Raw genomic sequence first — 23,041 nt, forward strand, 5'->3', positions numbered from 1 at the left:
GAGAGCAGAGAACACAGGAGGAGGTCATACGGGCCTCTGCAAGACCAGCATGGTCTCACATCGCCCCTCCCCTCTGTAGCCCTGTATTCTAAAATTAACCCCCATTGTGGATATCCGCGGCTCGGATGCAACGCGGGTGGCTGTCTTGGACCCCAACACCCGCGTTATAAAGAGAGACTACTGTATAAGCCTTCTTCACGGCTCTATCCACTTGAGTGGCAATCTTCAGAAATCTGTGGACATGAACCCCAAGATCTCTCTGTTCCTCCACATTCCTCAGAACCCTGCCTTTGACCCTGTAATCCGCATTAAAAAAATTTCTACCAAAATGAATCACCTCGCACTTATCAGGGTTAAACTCCATCTGCCATTTTTCGGCCCAGCTCTGCATCCTATCAATGTCTCTTTGCAGCCTACAACAGCCCTCCACCTCATCCACTACTCCACCAATCTTGGTGTCATCAGCAAATTTACTGACCCACCCTTCAGCCCCTCCTCCAAGTCATCGATAAAAATCACAAATAGCAGAAGACCCAGCACTGATCCCTGTGGTACACCGCTGGTAACTGGTCTCCAGTCGTAAAATTTTCCATCCACCACCACACTCTGTCTTCTATGTGATAGCCAGTTACTTATCCAATTGGCCAAATTTCCCTCTATCCCACACCTCCTTACTTTCTTCATGAGCTGACCATGGGGAATCTTTTCAAACGCCTTACTAAAATCCATGTATACAACATCAACTGCTCTACCTTCATCTACACACTTCGTTACCTCCTCAAAGAATTCAATCAAATTTGTGAGGCAAGACTTACCCTTCACGAATCCTTGTTGACTATCCCGGATTAAGCTGCATCATTCCAAATGGTAATAAATCCTATCCTTCAGGACCTTTTCCATTAACTTACCGACCACGGAAGTAAGACTAACTGGCCTATAATTACCAGGGTCATTCAAATTCCCTTTCTTGAACAGAGGAACAACATTCGCCACTCTCCAGTCCTCTGGCACTATCCCCGTGGACAGTGAGGACCCAAAGATCAAAGCCAAAGGCTCTGCAATCTCATCCCTTGCCTCCCAAAGAATCCTTGGATATATCCCATCTGGCCCAGAGGACTTGTCGATTCTCAGGTTTTTCAAAATTGCTAATACATCCTTCCTCAGAACATCTACCTCCTCCAGCCTACCCGCCTGTATCACACTCTCATCCTCAAAAACATGGCCCCTCTCCTTGGTGAACACTGGATAAAAGTATTCATTCAATGCCTCTCCTATTTCTTCTGACTCCGTGCACAAGTTCCCACTACTGTCCTTGACCGGCCCTACCCTCACCCTGGTCATTATTTTATTTCTCACATAAGAATAAAAAGCCTTGGGGTTTCCCTTGATCCGACCCACCAAGGACAAAGCTAGAGAAATAGGAAAAGTTATTGATGGGGATGGGAACTTAGTTAGGGACTCGGCAGGGGTGAGTAAGGCATTTAGGGATTTCTACAGCAGGATGTACAGTTCGGAGCACCCTATGGGGTCAGAGGGGATTAGCTTCCTGAAGGGGGTGACTTTCCCGAAGGTGAACGGGGAGCTGGTAGAAGGACTGGGGGCCCCGATCGGGTTGGAAGAGACAGTGGAGGGTCTGAAGGCCATGCAGGCGATTAAGGCCCTGGGACCGGATGGGTACCCAGTGAAGTTCTATAAGAAGTTCTCTGGGATATTGGGACGAGTGCTGATGAAGGTGTTTAATGAGGCAAGGGAAAGAGGGGTTCTGCCCCAGACGATGTCACAGGCCACGATTTCGCTTATCCTAAAACGGGACAAGAACACAGAGCTATTATGTGAGTCTTACAGGCCAATATCCCTGTTGAATGTGGACGCCATGAGGATTGTGTACCTGCGTGGTCGATAACACGTGTTACTCAATCCTTGGCTGATGGTGAGGTTCTCTGAATCTTGTTGACAAAGACTCAAACTCATCCAGTAACAACAAAGATTTGTTGAATAACTATAGGTGCATGAGTTCTTTATCATAACTTGGAAACTAGGGATACGGTTAACAAGATTTAACAACAATAACTAAACGTAACTCCACTAACCATCTGAACTATTCTGATATTACCCTGCTCACTGTTTGCAGTGAGTGTCGAATTTTTTTATAATTATGTCCCACTTATCCTTGTCCTCCCCCTTCCGCGTAGTTAAATGAATTATATATCTCCATGGCCGGTTTCCCTGTCGCAGCTAAGAGGTCGGCTATTTTTTTGGAATCTGGCACAGCGGCCATGTCCTTAATTTCCAGAAATAGATTAAATTGTTGAAGGAAAATTTTCCAATTATTCTGGATCTGGAAGTGACTCCATCTTACCAGTTTGTGCCCGAGAGATCTGAGTGTTGCGATGCCTTCCTCAGCCGAATATCTTATCCAAATTTCTTTTTTGTCTCTTCTTTTTTTTTCATTTTTTATTGTTGAACCTAACCTAGCTAGTTTATGTTTTTGTTGTTAAGGCCAACATTCCTTGGTACCATGTTGTGTTACCTGCGTGGTCAATAACACGTGTTACTCAATCCTTGGTTGATGGTGAGTTCCTCTGAATCTTGTTGAAGAAGGCTCAAACTCGTCCAGTAACAACAAAGATTTATTGAGTAACTATAACAATAAGTACATGAGTTCTTTACCTTAACTTGGAAACGGGGGATAAGGTTAACAAGATTTAACAACAATAACTAATCATAACTCCACTAACTATCTAAACTATTCTGACATTACCTTGATCACTTCACTCAAGAGAGAGAGAAAGAGACCCATTGTGGCTGCTTTTTATACCCCTGTTGGTCCGGCCATCTAGTGATCACATGGTGCCGCTATTTACCCAGTAACCCCTTGTGTACATGCACCTACAGAGATCACTAAACAGACGTTATTGTGGAGGATCAGACGGGGTTCGTTAAGGACAGGTGGCCAATGTAAGAAGGCTGTTAAATGTGATCATGATGCCCCCGGAAGGTAGGGAGGTGGAGGTAGTGGTCGCAATGGATGCAGAAAAAAGGGCGGGTGGTGGGGTGGGGTGGTGGAGCACAGAATCTCGCTTTATACGGATGACCTGCTCCTGTATGTTTCAGATCCAATTGAGGGGAGAGAAGAAATCATGGGAATTTTAGGGGAATGTGGCCGGTTCTCGGGGTATCAGCTCAATATGCGGAAGAGCAAAATGTTTGCGGTCCAGGCAAGGGGTCAGGAGTGGCGACTGGGGGAACTGATGTGTAGATTGGTAGGAGACAGTTTCAGGTACCTGGGTATCCAAGTGGTGCGGGATTGGAACCGGCTACATAAATTGAACTTGTCATGATTGGTGGATCAGATTAAAGATGATTTCCGGAGATGGGAGGCGCTCCCGTTGACGCTGGCAGGGAGAGTCCAAACGGTGAAAATGACGGTCCTCCCGAGATTCCTGTTTGTATTTCCATGTCTCCCCATCTTTATTCCGCGGTCCTTTTTTAAGCGGATCAACAAAGTTATTGCGGACTTCGTGTGGGGGGGTGGGGGGGGGGGGGGGGGGGGGGGGGGGGGGGGACAGGTCCCCGCGAGTGAGAAGGGTAAAGTTTGAGTGGAGCCGGGGAGAGGGCGGGCTGGCGCTGCCGAATTTTAGCAATTATTATTGGGCGGCTAACATCGCCATGATTAGGAAGTGGGTGGTGAGGGAGGGGTCGGCATGGGTGCATATGGAGGCGGCTTCTTGTAAGGGCACCAGACTGGGGGTGCTGGTAACTGTGGCTCTGCCGTTCCTGCAGGCACGGTACTCCACCAGCCACGTGGTGGTGTCTGGGTGTAATGGAGGAGATATGTGGGAGCAGAGGAAGCATTGGTCTGGTCCGCAATCTGTAATAATCACTGGTTTGCCCCGGGGAGTATGGATGGGGTTTCCGAAATGTGGTGAATTATAAACCCAGTAATTCACACTGTGTTGTATTATATGTATTGTGTCCTTGTGGGCTCTCTATGTGAGCCGTTGCGCGGCTCTGCCCATAGGGAGAGATGGGGAGGTTGTACTGGGCTCCACCCTTGGCTCCGCCCATGGCTCCGCCCATGGCTCCACCCATGGCTCCTCCCACTAACCAGAAGTATAAAGCTCTGCAGTCGTGAGCCTGCTGCCAGTTCATCTCGTCGCAGACAGGCTCAGTTGTAAGACTATTAAAACCACTGTTCACTTCCAATCACGTGTCTTGAATTGATGGTCCCATCAATTTAATAGTCTTAGGAAACTTGAAGAAAACTACTATGGAATCAGCCCTCAAACCTGACCGACTAGAACTCGACCCGCAGGCTGCAGAGGCGAAATAAATCTTTCTACACTGGCTCAGATGTTTCAAGGCCTACCTGGCTGAATCAAGCACTTCAGAAACTACGGAGCAGCAGAAACTCAGCCTACTGCACGCAAGGGTGAGCAACCGTATCTCTACTCAACTTAACAGTACATCCCTCGATCGAATGTACGTGAGGCCCATCAATGAGGTCTACGCGCATCACATTTTTACGACCCACCGCCAGTGCCCCGCGGAGTCGCTGGACGAATTCCTGCGTGATTTAAAAGCTTTAGCTCGTGACTGCAATTATCAAGCTGTATCAGCCGCCCAACATATGGAGCTCGCTGTCCGAGATGTATACGTGGCAGGGCTCAGGTCCAACTATATGCACCAGCGGTTGCTTGAGAAAGGGGCCCAGTACTTGGAGGACACTGTTGAGTTAGCTACAACCATGGAGGTCTTGTTCCGCAGACCAAGCGACCCCATCATGGGCCACCGACCAGCGACTGCCCCAGGCCTGCGCCGCGCGACCACCCACTACGCAGCTCCAGCGTGCCATTTTTGTGGGCAGCCCCAACACCCTCGGCAGCACTGCCCGGCCCGCAACGCGACCTGCAGCAGCTGCGGTCGCAAAGGACACTATGCCCGGGTCTGCCTGGCGAAGAAAACTCCTACTCCAAACTCTCCCGCAGCCCAGAGCACTCGCTTCCCAAACTCACAGGCCCGCAGTCCCCGTAATGCTGCAGCCTGTATGCCGACTCCGCCCCCACCCGACACGTGCGACTCATGGGGGCCGCCATCTTGGCAATCCTCCTCCACGCGGCCAGCCATGTGCGACTCATGGGGGCCGCCATCTTACTCGCCGCCCGCCACGTGCAATCCACGGGGGCGGCCATCTTGGGCACCATCCTCTTCAACCTCTGAAACTCATCTCGAAGACTACGACCTCTGAGGACAGTCATCACGGGGCCACTCCAGCACAGCTGATCGAGCCGCCGACTACCCGCAACTCAGTGCGGTCACGTTGGACCAGTCGCGTCCGAAACACCTCCGCAACTCTATGATGACCGTTAAAATCAACGGGTACAGTACACCGTGCCTCTTCGACTCCGGGAGCACCGAGAGCTTTGTACACCCAGATCTGGTAAGACGCTGTTCGCTCCCTATTTTCCTCGCTTCGGGCTCACACTCTGTTCACCTCCAAGGGCGCACTGTCGCGACCCTGACGATTCAGGGCGCCAGCTACTCGAACTTCCAGCTATATGTACTCCCCGAACTCTGCGCCCCACTCTTACTGGGGCTCGACTTCCAGTGCAACCTCAAAAGCCTCACACTCAGCTTCGGCGGGCCCATACCCCCACTCACTATTTGCAGTCCAGCGACGCTAAAAATCGACCCCCCTCCACTCTTCGCTAACCTCACTCCGGACTGCAGCCCCGTAGCCATTCGCAGCAGGCGGTACATCCTGCAGGACAGGGTGTTTATCAGAACCGAGGTCCATAGGCTTCTATATGAGGGGATCATAGAGGCCAGTAACAGCCTCTGGAGAGCTCAGGTGGTGGTCGTAAAGACCGGGGAAAAATTCCAAATGGTAGTGGACTACAGCCAGACAATTAATTGGTTCACGCTCCTCGATGCGTACTCCCTTCCCAGGATTGCAGACATGGTGAATCATCTCCACGGTGGATCTGAAGTCTGCATACCACCAGCTCCCAATTCGCCAGGAGGACCGCCACTACACGGCGTTCGAGGCCGATGGCCGCGTCTTCCATTTCCTCCGGGTCCCTTTCGGCGTCACGAATTGGGTCTCGGTGTTCCAACGAGCAATGGACCGAATGGTGGACCAGTACGGGCTGCGGGCCACGTTTCCGTACTTGGATAACGTCACCATCTGCGGCCATGATCAGCAGGACCACGACGCTAACCTCCATCGATTTCTCCAAACTGCCCAGAAACTTACCTCACGTATAACACGGAGAAATGCGTTTTCCGCACAACCATGCTAGCCATCCTCGGCTATGTCGTGGAAAACGGAGTCCTGGGCCCCGACCCGGACCGTATGCGCCCCCTCTTACAACTCCCTCTCCCTCATTATCCCAGGGCCCTCAAAAGGTGCCTGGGATTCTTCTCGTATTATGTCCAGTGGGTCCCTCAGTATGCGGGCAAAGCCCGCCCACTATTTAAGGCCACACTCTTTCCTCTGTCAGCTGAGGCTCGCCAGGCCTTCACCTGCATCAAGGAGGACATCGCTAAAGCCGCCATACGGGCGGTGGATGAATCCGTCCCCTTCCAGGTGGAGAGCGACGCCTCAGAGGTCGCTCTTGCTGCCACTCTGAACCAGGCAGGGAGACCAGTTGCCTTCTTCTCCCAGACCCTCTCTGCTTCGGAACTTCGACACTCCTCAGTCGTAAAGGAAGCACAAGCCATCGTGGAAGCCGTACGGCACTGGAGGCACTACCTCGCAGGTAGGAGGTTCACCCTCATCACTGACCAAAGATCGGTTGCCTTCATGTTTGACAACTCACAAAGGGGCAAAATTTTAAATGATAAAATCCTGCGGTGGAGGATCGAACTCTCCACCTACAAGTACGATATTATGTATCGACCGGGGAAGCTCAACGAGCCCCCAGATGCCCTGTCCCGCGACACGTGCGCCAGGGCGCAAGACGACCGCCTGAAAGCTATCCACAATGACCTCTGCCACCCGGGGGTCACCCGGCTCGCCCAGTACATCAAAGCCCGAAATCTGCCTTTCTCCACCGAGGAGGTAAAAGCCATCACCAGGGATTGCCCGATCTGCGCGGAGTGCAAACCGCACTTTTATAGACCAGACAAGGCCCACCTGGTAAAGGCATCCCGGCCCTTTGAACGCCTGAGCATAGATTTCAAAGGGCCACTCCCCTTGACCAATCGAAATGTGTACTTCCTGAACGTCATCGACGAGTTCTCCCGCTTCCCCTTTGCTATCCCGTGCCCCGATATGACCTCCCACACAGTCATTAGGGCCCTGCACAGTATCTTCACCCTGTTCGGTTTCCCCAGCTACGTGCACAGCGACAGGGGTTCGTCTTTTATGAGCAACGAGCTGCGTCAGTACCTGCTCGACAAGGGCATCGCCTCGAGCAGGACTACCAGCTACAACCCCAGGGGGAACGGGCAGGTGGAGAGGGAGAACACAACGGTCTGGAAGACCGTCCTACTGACCCTCCAATCCAGGAATCTCCCGACCTCCCACTGGCAGGAGGTCCTCCCCGACGCGCTCCATGCAATTAGGTTCCTCCTATGCACTACCACCAACCAAACCCCTCACGAACGACTATTTGTTTTTTCCAGGGGCACTACCACGGGGGTTTCGCTCCCAGCATGGTTGAAGACACCGGGCCCGGTTCTCCTCCGGAAGCACGTCCGGGCACACAAAACTGACCCACTCGTTGAGAGAGTGCTCCTACTCCACTCAAACCCCCAATACGCTTTCATCGAATACACTGACGGCCGTCAGGACACTGTTTCCCTCCGGTACCTGGCGCCTGCAGGATCCAACTCCACCACCACTAGCGCCGAGGTACCCCTCACACTACACCCCACCCAACCGTCCGCGTCCTGCGCCCCCGCACCTACAGGTTCACTGCCCGTGCTCCGTGCCCCCGTGCCTATAGGCTTCCGGTGCTCCCCGTCGCCTGTCGAACCAGTCAGGTACGAAGCTCGGACCGAATTACCCCTGGAGTCCACTATCATACACTCACCGACCGCTCCCACCCAGCCACCCGAAGAGGCTGCAACCCCGGTGCTCCGCCGATCTCAAAGGACGACTCAGCCGCCGGACCGGCTCATTTTGTAGACCCATCACCCCCGCCGGACTTTGGGACTTCCGGTTGCGGCTATGCGGAGCTAAATCACACGTTCGGCAGCTCCCGCTAGGAAAGGACCTTTGGGCTCTTTTTAGGGCCCCCAACAGTACTTTTTCGACATTTCACGGTGTGGGAAGGAGTCAGCAACATTTCCCCAGCAGTGCATGGCTTGGACCAGGAGTGGGGCGAGTAAAAAAGTGGTAGTGAAGCCAAAGAAGGTGCGAGGGAAGAAGCACAAGATGGCGGGGGGGGGGGGGGGGGGGGGGGGGGGCGGAGACCAGGCAGCATGGAGGCAGTGGGCGCAGGAGCAGCAGGAGGCTCTTCAGCGCTGCTTCAGGGAGTTTAAAGCAGAGCTGCTGGAGCCGATGAAGGCTTCGATTGATAAGCTGCTGGAGACCCAGACGGCCCAGGGGGTGGCAATCCGAGAGGTCCGGCAAAAGGTCTCCGAAAACGAGGACGGGATCTTAGGCCTCGCGGTGAAGGTGGAGGCGCTCCATAAAAAATGGCAGGAGAGGTTCGAGGAGATGGAGAACCATTCGAGGTGGAAAAATCTGCGGATCCTGGGCCTTCCGGAGGGGCTGGAGGTGTCAGACGTGGGGGCCTATGTGGTCACCATGTTAAATTCGCTGATGGGAGCTGAGTCCTTTCAGGGGTCCCTAGAGCTGGAGGGGGCCCACAGAGTATTGGCGAGGAGGCCCAAGCCTAATGAGCCGCCACGGGCGGTGCTGGTGCGGTTCCACCGGTTCGCTGACCGGGAGTGTGTGCTCAGGTGGGCCAAGAAGGAGCGGAGCAGCAGGTGGGAGAACGTGGAGGTTCGGATCTACCAGAACTGGAGCGCAGAGGTGGCGAAGAAGAGGGCCGGGTATAACCGGACGAAGGCGGTGCTGCACAGGAAGGGAGTGAAGTTCGGCATGCTGCAGCCGGCGCGTCTGTGGGTCACCTACAAGGACAGACACTTCTACTTTGAGTCCCTGGAGGAGGCGTGGGCCTTTGTTCAGGCTGAAAAATTGGACTCAAACTGAGGGTTGTGTACGGGGGTCTGTAAGTAGGGGTGGTCAGGGATAGCTGTGTTACATTTTGAGGGGGGGGGTTCTCTGTTTATTTTTGGTTCTTTGTTGCTTTGAGGACGGGTTGGCCACTGTTTTTGCTTGGGTCTGACGGATGGGGTCGGGGAGGGGGGCAGGCCTGCGGTGTGGGGGGCTGATGGCGGGAAGGGGGGTTGGGGCCCCGCGGGGGGAGGGGGGGGGAGGCCTGCGTTGGGGGTGAGGGGACTGGGCCTGTAAAGGGAGCTGCGTCAGAGGATGCGGGGTTCGGCGGGTGGAAAGCGCGGGCTTTTTCCCGTGCTGAGGGCTGAAGGGGGCGGGGCTGCAGCCGGTGAAACGCGGGCTTTTTCCCGCGCTGAGAGCGGAAGGGGGAGGAGGAGAGAGTGCTGGTGGGCAATGGGGAGGAGGGGAAGCCCCACGCTGGGAGGGGTCGAAGGAGTGGCGGGAGCGGCCGGGGTCAGCAGGAGTTGGCTGACTTGCGGGAGTGCAATGGAGGGAGCAACCCAGCTAGGGGGGGGTCCTAGCTGGGGGGGAGGGGGGGAGTACCAGGTTGCTGCTGGAATGGTCAAGAAGGAGCTGGAGTATGTAGAGGGGGTCGGGATGGGGGTCTGCCGCCGTGGGGAACTAGCCGAGCGAGGGGCGTCGGCACATGGCGGGCTAAGGAAGGGTAATGGCTAGTCGGCGGGGGAGGGGTTGGGTAGCCCCCTGATCCGGCTGATAACCTGGAATGTAAGGGGACTGAATAGGCAGGTCAAATGGGCCCGCGTGTTCGCGCACCTGAGGGAGCTGAAGGCGGACATGGCCATGCTTCAGGAGACGCACCTGAAGGTGGCGGATCAGGTTAGATTGAGGAAGGGATGGTAGGCCAGGTGTTTCATTCGGGGCTGGATGCAAAAAATCAGGGGGGGGGGGTGGCGATCTTGGTGGGAAAGAGGGTGTCGTTCGAGGCGTCGAACATTGTGACAGACAGTGGCGGGAGGTATGTGATGGTAAGTGGCAGGCTGCAGGGGGAGCGGGTGGTGCTGGTCAATGTATGCGCCCCAAATTGGGATGATGCAGGTTTCATTCGGCGCATGTTTGGCCGGATCCCAGACTTGGAGACAGGCGGCCTGATAATGGGGGGGATTTTAACACGGTGCTGGATCCAGCATTGGATCGCTCCAGATCTAGGATGGGTAGGAGGACGGCGGCGGCTAAGGTGCTGAGGGGGTTTATGGACCAGATGGGAGGGGTGGACCCATGGAGGTTTGCGAGGCCGAGGGCCAGGGAATTTTCATTCTTCTCCCATCTGCATAAGGCTTACTCCCGGATTGATTTCTTTGTTATGAGTAGGGCGCTGATTGCGAGAGTGGAGGATTCTGAGTACTCGGCGATAGCCATTTCTGATCATGCCCCGCATTGGGTGGAGCTCGAGCTGGGGGAAGAGAGGGACCAGTGCCGCTTTGGCGCTTAGAGGTGGGGTTGCTGGCGGACGAGGAGGTGAGCGGGAAGGTCCGAGGATGTATTGAGAGGTACCTGGAGGCCAACGACAATGGGGAGGTCCGAGTGGGGATGGTCTGGGAGGCGCTGAAGGCGGTGGATAGGGGAGAGTTGATCTCCATTCGGGCCCACAGGGAGAGGAGAGAGCAGAGGGAGAGGGAGAGGTTGGTGGGGGAGATGGTGAGGGTGGACAGGAGGTACGCGGAGGTTCCGGAGGAGGGATTGCTTAGGGAGTGGCGTAGCCTCCAGGCCAAATTCGACCTGTTGACCATCAGGAAGGCAGAGGTGCAGTGGAGGAAGGCACAGGGGGCGGTGTATGAGTATGGGGAAAAGGCGAGCAGGATGCTGGCACACCAGCTTCGAAAGCGAGATGCAGCTAGGGAGATCGGTGGAGTTAAGGATAGGGGAGGGAATGTGGTGCGAAGTGGGGTAGGCATCAATGGGGTCTTCAGGGACTTCTACGAGGAACTGTATCGGTCCGAACCCCCACTGGAGGAGGGAGGGATGGGTCGTTTCCTGGACCGGCTGAAATTCCCGAGGGTGGAGGAGGGGCAGGTGGCGGGATTGGGGGCGCCGATTGAGCTGGAGGAGTTGGTCAAAGGGATAGGGAGCATGCAGCCGGGGAAGGCGCCGGGGCCGGATGGGTTCCCGGTCGAATTCTATAAGACGTATGCAGTCCTGCTGGGCCCTCTGTTGGTTAGGACCTTCAAAGAGGCTGGGGAAGGAGCGGCTTTGCCTCCGACGATGTCTCGGGCGCTGATTTCCTTGATCCTTAAGCGGGTGAAGGATCCCCTGCAGTGTGGGTCATACAGGCCGATCTCGCTCTTAAATGTAGACGCCAAGTTGTTGGCGAAGATTTTAGCCACGAGGTTAGAGGACTGTGCGCTGCAGGTTATTCACGAGGATCAGACGGGGTTCGTGAAAGGGAGGCATTTGAATGCTAATATACGAAGGCTCTTGAACGTTATAATGATGCCGGCGGTGGAAGGGGAGGCGGAGATAGTTGTGGCGCTAGATGCGGAGAAGGCCTTTGATAGGGTCGAGTGGGGGTACTTGTGGGAGGTGCTGAAAAGGTTCAGGTTTGGGGAAGGGTTTGTCAGGTGGGTGAGGCTGTTATATGAGGACCCGGTGGTGAGTGTGGCCACGAATAAGAGGAGGTCGGAGTATTTTCAGCTACACCGAGGGACGAGGCAGGGGTGTCCCTTGTCCCCTCTGCTCTTTGCGCTGGCATTTGAACCCCTGGCCATGGTGTTGAGGGAGTCGAGGCTGGTGCGAGGTGGGGAGGAACACCGGGTGTCGCTTTATGCGGATGGCTTGTTGTTATATGTGGCGGACCTGGTGGGGGGGATGCCGGAGGTGATGAGGAATCTCAGGGAGTTTGGGGTTTTCTCCGGGTATGAGCTCAACATAGGGAAGAGCGAGCTGTTCGTTGTTCACCCAGGGGACCAGGAGGGGGGGATTGGTGAGCTCCCACTAAAAAGGGCGGAGAGGAGCTTCGGGTACTTGGTGGTCCAGGTGGCCAGGAGCTGGGGGCCTTGCATAAGCTTAACCTCACAAGGCTGGAGGAGGAGTTTAAGAGGTGGGACATGCTGCCACTGTTTCTGGTGGATAGGGTGCAGTCAGTCAAGATGACGGTGCTCCCGAGGATTCTGTTCCTGTTCCAGTGCCTCCCCATTCATATCCCAAAGGCCTTCTTCAGGCGGGTTAATAGGAGCATTATGGGGTTTGTGTGGGCGCAGGGGACCCCGAGGGTGAGAAGGGTGTTCCTGGAGCGAAGTAGGGATGGGGGCGGGCTGGCGCTGCCCAACCTCTGTGGGTATTACTGAGCTGCCAACGCGACGATGGTGCGTAAGTGGGTGATGGAGGTGGAAGAGGCAGCATGGGAGAGGATGGAGATGGCGTCCTGTGTGGCCACGAGCCTGGAGGCGCTGGTGACGGCGCCGCTCCTGCTCCCTCCAACGAGGTATACCACGAGCCCGGTGGTGGTGGCTACCCTCAAAATTTGGGGGCAATGGAGGCGGCACAGGGGGGTGGTGGGGGCCTCGGTGGGGTCCCCGATACGGGGGAACCACCGGTTTGTCCCGGGGAGAATTGACGGCGGGCTCCTGAGTTGGCACAGGGCAGGTATCAGGAGGATGGGGGACCTGTTTGTGGATGGGAAGTTCGCAAGCCTGGGTGAGCTGGAGGAGAAGTTCAGGCTCCCCCCCGGGGAACACCTTCAGGTATATGCAGGTGAGGACGTTTGTCAGGCGGCAGGTGGCGGGGTTCCCACTGTTGCCGCCGTGAGGGGTCCGGGACAGGGTGCTCGCGGGGGTGTGGGTTGGAGAGGGGAGGATCTCGGCAATGTACCAGGTGATGCAGGAGGAGAATGAGGCCTCGGTGGAGGAGCTGAAGAGTAAGTGGGAGGAGGAGCTGGATGAGGAGATTGAGGAGGGGACATGGGCGGATGCCCTAAGGAAGGTGAACTCCTCCTCTTCTTGTGCGAGGCTCAGCCTCATACAATTTAAGGTGCTGCATAGGGCTCACATGACCGGGACAAGGATGAGCCGGTCTTTTGGGGGTGAGAACAGGTGTGTTAGATGCTCAGGGAGCCCAGAAAATCACACCCATATGTTCTGGGCATGCCCAGCGTTGGAGGACTTTTGGAAGGGCGTAGCGAGGACGGTATCAAGGGTGGTGGGATCCAGGGTCAGACCGGGCTGGGGGCTCGCAATATTTGGGGTTGCAGAGTAGCCGGGAGTGCAGGAGGCGAAAGAGGCCGGTGTTCTGGCCTTTGCGTCCCTGGTAGCCCGGCGGAGGATTCTTCTTCAGTGGAAGGATGTGAGGCCCCCAAGCGCGGAGGCCTGGATCAATGACATGGCGGGGTTTATTAAATTGGAAAGGGTGAAATTTAACCTAAGGGGATCGGTGCAGGGGTTCTTCACGAGGTGGCAGCCTTTCCTAGATTTCCTGGCAGAACGGTAGAAAAGGGTCAGCAGCAGCAGCAACCCGGGGGTGGGGGGGGGGGGGGGTGCATCTCTTCATTTGGTTTTGAAGGGGCCTGTGTATTTGTTCATTGTTGATGACGGGTGTTAATTTAATTCTTTTTTGTATATATGGGGCGGTTGTTTCTTCTCTTCTTTTTTTATTTTGTTATTGATATTTTGTGAAATGTTACTAAAAATTATTTTAAAAAAAATACAGGGGAGCTTTCCAAGTATGAGGCTGCTGGAGGAGAAATTTGCGTTGGTGAGGGAAAACAAATTTAGATATCTGCAGGTGTGGCACTTTCTGCATTGACAGGTGTCAACCTTCCCACTCCTGCCGCTAAGGGGGATTCAGGACAGGGTAGTGTCCAGAGGATGGGTATGAGAGGGGAGCATCTCTGACATTTACAAAGAACTTATGGGATCAGAGGAGACGCAGACCGAGGAGCTGAAGCGCAAGTGGGAGGAGGAGCTGGGAGGTGAGATAGAGGAGGGCCTTTGGGCGGACGCGTTGAATAGAGTCAACACATCCGCAACATGTGCCAGGTTCAGCCTGATTCAATTCAAGGTCGTTCACTGGGCTCAGCAGGGATGAGCAGATTCTTTGGGGTGGAAGACAGGTGCACAAAATGTGCGGGAGGACCAGCAAACCAGGTCCACATGTTCTGGGCATGTCCGAAGCTTAGGGGATTTTGGCAGGGGTTTGCAGATGTCATGTCCAAGGTATTAAAAACAAGGGTGGCACTGAGTCCAGAGATGGCGATTTTCGGGGTGTTGGAAGACCCGAGAATCCAGGAGGAGAAAGAGGCAGACGTTCTGGCCTTTGCTTCCCTGGTAGCCCGGAGATGGATACTATTCGCTTGGAGGGACTCAAAGCCCCCGAAGTCGGAGACCTGGCTATCGGACATGGCTAGCTTTCTCTGTTTGGAGAAAATCAAGGTCGCCCTGAGAGGGTCAATGTTGGGGTTCGCCCGGAGGTGGCAACCGTTTGTCGACTTCTTCGCGGAAAATTAATTGTCAGCAGAGGGGGGAGGGGGGAGGAGGGGGGGAGGGGGGGAGGGGGGAGGGGGGGTAGGTTAGCGTAGATTAGGGGGTTAATTAATGGTGGGACCTGTTAGGGAGGGAGGTGGTATTGCACTATGTACATTGTTTATATTGCTGCTGTTACAATGGCAAAAGAAACCTCAATAAAATGTTTATTAACAAATAACACGATTCCATTAGCCCTTTATCTGTAACCAAGTAAGTGGTCAAAATTGATAATTACCACACCTTTTATGACTTCTTAATTACAGCTTTAGTAGACACATTGCATGTATGTATTTTAAACCAGGATTTTTCACAATGTCACTGCAACAGAATATAAAATCTAATGCAGAAAAATGTCTACAATCATCACTTGCCTGTTGTGAACCATAGCTGGGCCATGCTATTTGATGCGATCCGCCAGTCTTTGGGATACGTACATTACACTGGCACTGAAATGAATATACCCCATTACTCAGTTGCGTGTTGGACAGAACGTATTTTTTGCTTGACAGCAACATCCTGTTAGTGGTGAACACCACTCGTGTTGATACTGTTTAGCAGCAGCATGAACCAGCAAACCTCACCTGCTACTCAAATATGCACATGCAACGTGAATGTTTCACAGCATTACTGGGCCTTAAGACCAGCCCAGACATGCACATCAGTAACACTGACAAAGGGAAGTGAATAGTCATCCTTAACATGCATGACTGTATCAACAAAATTCACGCCATTCTTAATGACTGGTCCAAATTCATATCCATTGGACCTGCCGTTTAAAATGCCTGGAAGGCTTTGCTCGAAAGGAAATTAAAGAAACGTTTGCTCCTCGTGAGTAAGAGAGATAAGCGCCCACATATGTAATGGCCTGTCCAAGGCACACAAAAGTGATGTCCCTTTATGTCCTATATAACTACAGAATCATAGGATCTCTGCAGTGCAGAAGGAGGTCATTCAGCCCATTGAGTCTACACCGACCTAACGAATGAGCACCATGCATAGGCCCATACCCCCACCCTATCCCAGTAACCCCACCTAACTTGAATCTCTTTGGACGCTAAGGAGCAATTTATTGTAGCCAATCCACCTAACCTGCACATCTTTGGACTGTGGGAGGAAACCGGAGCACCCGGAGGAAACCCACGCACACACGGGGAGGACGTGCAGACTCCGCACAGACAGTGACCCAGCCGGGAATCGAACCTGGGACCCTGGAGCAGTGCAGAAGGAGATCATTCAGCCCATTGAGTCTACACCGACCTAACGAATGAGCACCATGCATAGGCCCACACCCCCACCCTATCCCAGTAACCCCACCTAACTTGAATCTCTTTGGACGCTAAGGAGCAATTTATTGTAGCCAATCCACCTAACCTGCACATCTTTGGACTGTGGGAGGAAACCGGAGCACTCGGAGGAAACCCACGCAGACATGGGGAAAATGTGCAAACTCCTCACAGACAGTCACCCAAGGCTGGAATTGAACCCGGGTGTCTGGCGCTGTGAGGCAGCAGTGCTAACCACTGTGCCACCGTGCCATCCCTGTCTTGACTATTAAGCAATTCTGCACAGCATGAATTGATCAAATGTTCAGGTGAATTGTTACAACCGGTTTTGAGCAAGTTTTCCAAATACACACTGAAGGATTCCTTCATATTTCCAAAGGCCACACAGGACTTGCATATCGATGGCAATGCTATGTCCTTGTGCTGATTTTACATTGCTAGCCGATTCACCAATCCTCCACTTCAGGACCCCACAGATATTCATGCTGATTTAGCTCACTGGGCTAAATCGCTGGCTTTTAAAGCAGACCAAGCAGGCCAGCAGCACGGTTCGATTCCCGTATCAGCCTCCCCGGACAGGCGGAATGTGGCGACTAGGGGCTTTTCACAGTAACTTCATTGAAGCCTACTCGTGACAATAAGCGATTTTCATTTCATTTTTTTCATTTCATTTCATATCATGGTGATCTAGACCCACTTCCATTGCGCGCATCAGTATTCATTGAACTTCAGAACTCAGCAATTCACACCATGAAGTTCAACTTTAATGACACCACATATGCCAAAATATATGGTGTTACCATGGGATTCCCTGCAGCCCCAACTCCTGCCAACATCTTCCTTGGGTTCCGTGAGAAATGTGTCTTTGACGGAATGATACCTGAACTCATACCCCACACATATTTCTGATATTTCTTACAGTTCCACATGCTGTAAAATTGGCCTTAGCGCAACCTCATAAATAGGGCCCAAGCCATTTGCTCACCATGAAAGCTTGATGCTTTCCTGCGGGACAATGGCTACCCTGATCAAATTGTTTTGTCTGTAGCACATACAAACCCATGGACAGATCGAAGGTCATAATTTTGGGCCCCCATAAGTGCCCATTCTACCGCAGATTACCCTGGAAGGGCAAGATATCTCAAAGATTTGAGCAACGGGTGAAGCTAGCTGTTTCACACTTCTATTACGCAGTAGCAACATGAGTGGTATTCGCCACAGAATGTTATTGTCAAGCCAAAAAGATGTTCTACCTGTCACATTCTGTCTTATCGTTAGTAAGGTCTATATTTTGTGGTCGAGAGTTTGTAAGGGTAATATTCTATATTAACTAGGACCAGGTAAGAAGGGCCCAAATGTAATTGATATTATTTGGTTTTAAGTATCTGCCAAAAGGTTTAATTTAAAGGGGTAGGCCATGGCAGGAGAGCTCAAAGCCATAGTGTGCTCATCTTGCTCTATGTGGGAAATAGAGAAGGTTTCCAGTGCCCAGGGCCAGCATTTGTGCAGAAAGTGTCGACAGCTGCAGATGCTGGAGCTCGAGCGACAAGGTTGGGGACACTATGGAGAATCTGTGACACAGAGAGTATTTGGGATAGCCTGTATTGAATTGTGGTCACACCGCACGCTAAGACTCCACAGGCAGGAAGAGAATGGGTGACCACCAGGTAGAGTAAGAGGACAAGGCGCACAGTACAGGAATCTCCTGCGGTCATTCCCCTGAAAAACAGATATACCACTTGGATATTGTTGAAGGGAATGACCTCTCAGGGGAAAGACGCAACAGCCAAATCTGACGCACCATGGTTAGCTCTGCTGCACAGAGGAGGAGTAAAAAATATGGAAATGCAATATTTAAAGGGAATTGAACATACCGGGATGGTATGTTGCCTCCCTGGTGCTAGGGTCAAGAATGTCACAGAGTGGATTCAAGACATTCTAGAGGGGGAGGGGGAACAGACGGTGTTCGTGGTACACATCGCTACAAACAACATAGGCAGAAAGAGGAATGAGGTCCTAAAAGCAGAATAGAAGGAGTGAGGAAGTAAGTTGATAAGTCGGACCTCAAATAATCTCAGGATTATTATCAGAGCAGATATAGGAGGGTATATCAGATAAATAGGTAGCTGAAGAGATGGTGCAAAGGGCAGGGTTTCAGATTCCAGGGACATTGGGGGATTCAGGACCAGTACAAATTGGACAGGTTACACCTGGGAAGGACTAGGAGTGATGTCCTCGGGGGAATATCTGCAAGAGTGGTTGGGGCTTGGGAACCTCTACAAGGAATCAGAAAAGGCGGAAACATGGACAAGTACAAAAGAGAGAAAGTGGAATAAGGAAGGTGATAGCCAGGAAAACCAAGGGCCGAAATCAAAACAGGGCGACAGTGAAAAATAATGGGAATGGAACAAGGAATGTTAAAAAGGCAAAGCTTAAAACGATGTGCCTTAATGCACAGATCATTCGCAATAAGTGGATGAATTAATTGTGCAAATGGATGAAAATGGGTATGATATAGTCGGGATTACGGAGATATGGCTGCAGGGTGACGAGGGACGGGAACTGAACATCCAGGGGTAATTAATATTTAAGAAGGACAGATGAAAAGGAAAAGGCAGTGGAGTTACATTGTTGGTTAAAGAGCAAATTAACACAATGGTAAGGAAGGATATTAGCTTCGACAATGTGGAATCTGTATTGGTAGAGCTGAGAAACACTGAGGGGGAAAAAATGTTAGTAAGGGTTTTTATATAGACCCTCAAACTGTAGTGGTGATGTTGGGAATGGCATTAAACAGGAAATTATAGATGCATGCGATAAAGGAACAGTTGTAATTATGCGATGACTTTAATCTGCACATAGATCAGAAATTCCTGGAGTGTATAGGTGATGATTTTCTGGTCCAATCCATTAGGGAACAAGTCATCCTAGACTGGATGTAATGTGAAAGGGATAATTGGCCATTGGGGATGAGCGACAATATTATGATAGAATTCTTGACCAAGATGGAGAGTGACAAAGTTGATTTTGAGACCAGGGTCCTGAATCTAAATAAAGGACACTACGATGGTGTGAAGCATAAGTTGTTTTTTTATGGATTGGGGAAGGCTACTTAAAGGGATAATAGTGGATAGGCAATGGCAAACATTCAGATGGCGCATGGGTGAACTGCAACAATTGTTCATCCCTGTCTGCCACAAAAATAAAGTGGGAAAGGTGGCAAAATTATAGTTTACAAGGGAAATTAGAGATAGTCACAGAGTCATACAGCACAGAAAAGGCACTTTGGCCCATTGAGTCTGTGCCAGTCAAAAACAACCACCTAACTATTCTAATCCCATTTCCCAGCACTTGGCCCATAACCTTGTATGCCTCTGCATCCTTTCCTGTGCTATCAGATCCCTCCGATAGTGTGGATTCCAGAACTGCACACAATACTACAGCTGTGGCCGAACTAACATTTTATACAGTTCCAGCATAACCTTCCTGCTCTTAAACTCTATGCCTCGGCTAATATTAAGCAAGTATACCATATGCCTTCTTAACCACTGTGTCCACTTGATCTGCTACCATAAGGGATCGGTGTACGTGCACAACAAGATCCCTCTGATCATTGGGGTACACATTCCTAGGGGTGCACATCTCCAAAAATCTGTCCTGGTCCACCCAGAAACCACCAAGAAAGCACAACAGCACCTTTACTTCCTCAGGAAACTAAGGAAATTCGGCATGTCCACATTAACTCTTACCAACCTCTACATATGCACCATGGAACGCATCCTATCTGGCTGCATCACAGCCTGGTATGGCAACTGCTCGGCCCAAGACTGCAAGAAACTTCAGAGAGTCGTGAACACAGCCCAGTCCATCACACGAACCTGCCTTCAATCCATTGACTCCATCCACACCTCCCACTGCCTGGGGAAAGTGGGCAGCATAATCAAAGACCCCTCCCATCTGGCTTACTCACTCTTCCAACTTCTTCCATCGGGCAGGTGATCCAGAAGTCTGAGAACACGCATGAACAGACTCAAAAACAACTTATTCCCCGCTGTTACCAGACTCCTAAACAACCCTCTTATGGACTGACCTCATTAACACTACAACCCTGCATGCTTCACCGATGCCGGTGTTATTTAGTTACATTGTGTTGCCCTATTATGTAATTTCTTTTATTTCCTTTTCTTTTCATGTAATTAATGATCTGTTGAGCTGCTCACAGAAAAATACTTTTCACTGTACCTTGGTACACGTGACAATAAACAAAATCCAATCCAATCCTTGGTGCTTCCCAGGGCCCTGCTGTATTAGATCCAAGGAAGAAGCATACAAATTGGCCAGAAAAAACTGCAGTCCTGAGGATTGGGAACAGTTCAGAGTTTAGCAAAGGAGGAGAAAGGGATTTATTAATAAGGGGAAAATATCGTACAAGAGTAAACTTGTGGGGGACATAAAAACTGACTGTAAAAGCCTCTATAGGCATATGAAGTGAAAAAGATTGGTGAATACAAATGTAGGTCCCTTACAGTCAGAAACAGGGGAATGTATAATGTGGCACAAAGAAATGGCTGAGCAACTAAATAGATACTTTGGTTCTGTATCCACAACGAAGGACACAAATAATGTACCAGAAATATTGGGGAGCATTGGGTTTAGTGAGAGGAAGGAACTGAAGGAAACCAGTACTAGTAGAGAAATGCTATTGGGACATTGATAATATTGAAGGCTGATAAATCCCCAGGGACTGATAATCTACATCCCAGAATACTTCAGGAAGTGGCTTTAGAAATAGTGAATGCATTGATGGTCATTGTCCAAGAATCTGTAAACTCTGGAACAGTTCCTACAGATTGGAGGGTAGCTAATGTACCCCACAATTCAAAAAGGGAGGTAGACAGAAAACAGGGAATTATAGACCTGTAGACCTGATGTCAGGAGTGGGGAAAATGCTAGAGTCCATTATAAAATATTTAACAGCACTTGGAAAATAGTGGCAGGAACGGGCAGAGTCAGTATGGATTTATGAAAGGGAAATCATGCTTGACAAATCTACTAGAATTCTTTGAGGATGTAACTAGTAGAGTTAATGAGGGGGAGCCAGTGGATGTGGTTTATTTGGGCTTTCAGAAGGCTTTTGACAAAGTCCCACATAAGAGATTAGAGTGTTAAATTATAGTGGATCGGATTCGGGGTAGTATATTGAGGTGGATAGGAAACTGGTTGGCAGAGAGGGAACAAAGAGTAGGAGTAAACAGGTTTCTTTCCAAATGGGATTAGTACGTGGGCCTCAGCTATTCACAATATATTTTAATGATTTAGATGAGGGAACTAAATGTAATATCTCCAAATTCGCAGATAATACAAAACTGGGTGGAAGGGTGAGCTGTGAGGAGGATGCAGAAATCCTTCAGTATGATTTGGGCAAGTTGAGTGAGTGGGCAAATGCATGGCAGATGGAGAATAATGTAGATAAATGTGAGGTTATCCACTTTGGTACCAAAAACAAGAAGGCAGATTATTATCATAATGGCTATAGATTGAGAAATGGGAATGTGCAACAAGACTGAATGTCCTTTTACACCATCACTGAAAGTAAGCGTGCAGCAGGTGGTAAAGAAAGCAAATGGTATTTGGCCTTCATAGCAACAGGATTCGAGTACAGGATCTGGGATGCCTTGCTACAGTTATACAGGGTCTTGGTGAGGCCACACCTGGAGTACTGTGTGCAGTTTTGGTTTTCTTATCTGAGAAGGATGTTCTTGCTATAGAGAGAGTGCAGCAAAGGTTTGCCAGACAAATTCCTGGGATGGCAGGATTGAAGTATGAGGAGAGATTGAGTTGGTTAGAATTATATTTGCTGGGATTTAGAATAATGAGGAGGGATGTCATAGAAACCTAGGTGCAGGAAGGATGATCCCCATAGCAGGGGCGTCCAGATCCAGGGGTCACAGTCCAAGGATATAGGTAGACCATTTAGGAATGAGGTGAGGAGAAATATCTTCACCCAGAGAGTGGTGAATTCACTCCCACAGAAAGTAGTTGAGGCCAAAACATTGTATATTTTCAAGAAGGAGTTAGATTTTGCACTTGGGGCAAAAGGGATCACAGGATATGGGAGAGGATGGAAAGGAAGCAGGGAAATAGTTACTGAGTTGGCTGATTGGCCATGATCATAATGAATGGGGGAGCAGGCTCTTAGGGCCAAATGACCTTCCCCTGCTCCTATTTTCTATGTTTCTATCACACATATGGTTAAAATGGTCTATGAATTTCAATGCCTGTGTGATGCCAGGTATGTCAGCTGTATGTCTCAAACACTGACGGATCATTTCAAACAGCATGTCCCAGCCACAATTCATAACATGTAAGGTACAGAGAGTACCTAATTAACCGCGCGTGAAAATTTTAAATCATAGTATCCAACAGTAGATGTGATTCTGCGATTTGACAACATTTTCCGAATAAAAATAATGCTGACAACAGATTTAATGTTGTCAGTCAGGCTCGCAGTGTGGAGCATTTGCGTGTCCTGGAAGCTACATATATTAATACACAGGGCCCTGTTCACACATTGCAACTATTTCAGTTAAACATATTAAGTGACAGCCATTGGCTCACTCATCCCTCCGGGCAACGCTTTGACCAATTAGGACCAAACCGCCGAGGTTAATTAAAAAAATACTTGGTAGTTGACTGTCAGTCACCTGGTGCATTCTCCATGACGATGCCTCTATCAATAATAGTCTGCTTGTCAACCTATCAGTGCCCTCTTTCGCATCCGGGACAAATTGCAGTTTTCTCCTTCAAATGGAATTCTTGCAACGTATTCTGATGAATCTGAGATGAGAAGGTTCGACGTGAATTTTTTTTTCCAGCAATTCACAAGTTCTGTCCTGCCAAACAACTATTTGAATTTAAATTCTTGCAGCTGCTGTGTCTCCAGAATAATAGCCTGTGCCTCTGGATTCCTAGAGCACTGACATCACCATTACTCTAATGTTCCCATTGCTCAGAGAATCTGCAACACTTGTCATCGCACATACTAGATTAGTTAGATAATGGGAACTATCCGGTGTCTCTGTGACATATTCATA

Source organism: Scyliorhinus canicula, chromosome 21 (genome assembly GCF_902713615.1).
Source record: "Scyliorhinus canicula chromosome 21, sScyCan1.1, whole genome shotgun sequence".
NCBI classification, from domain to species: domain Eukaryota; kingdom Metazoa; phylum Chordata; class Chondrichthyes; order Carcharhiniformes; family Scyliorhinidae; genus Scyliorhinus; species Scyliorhinus canicula.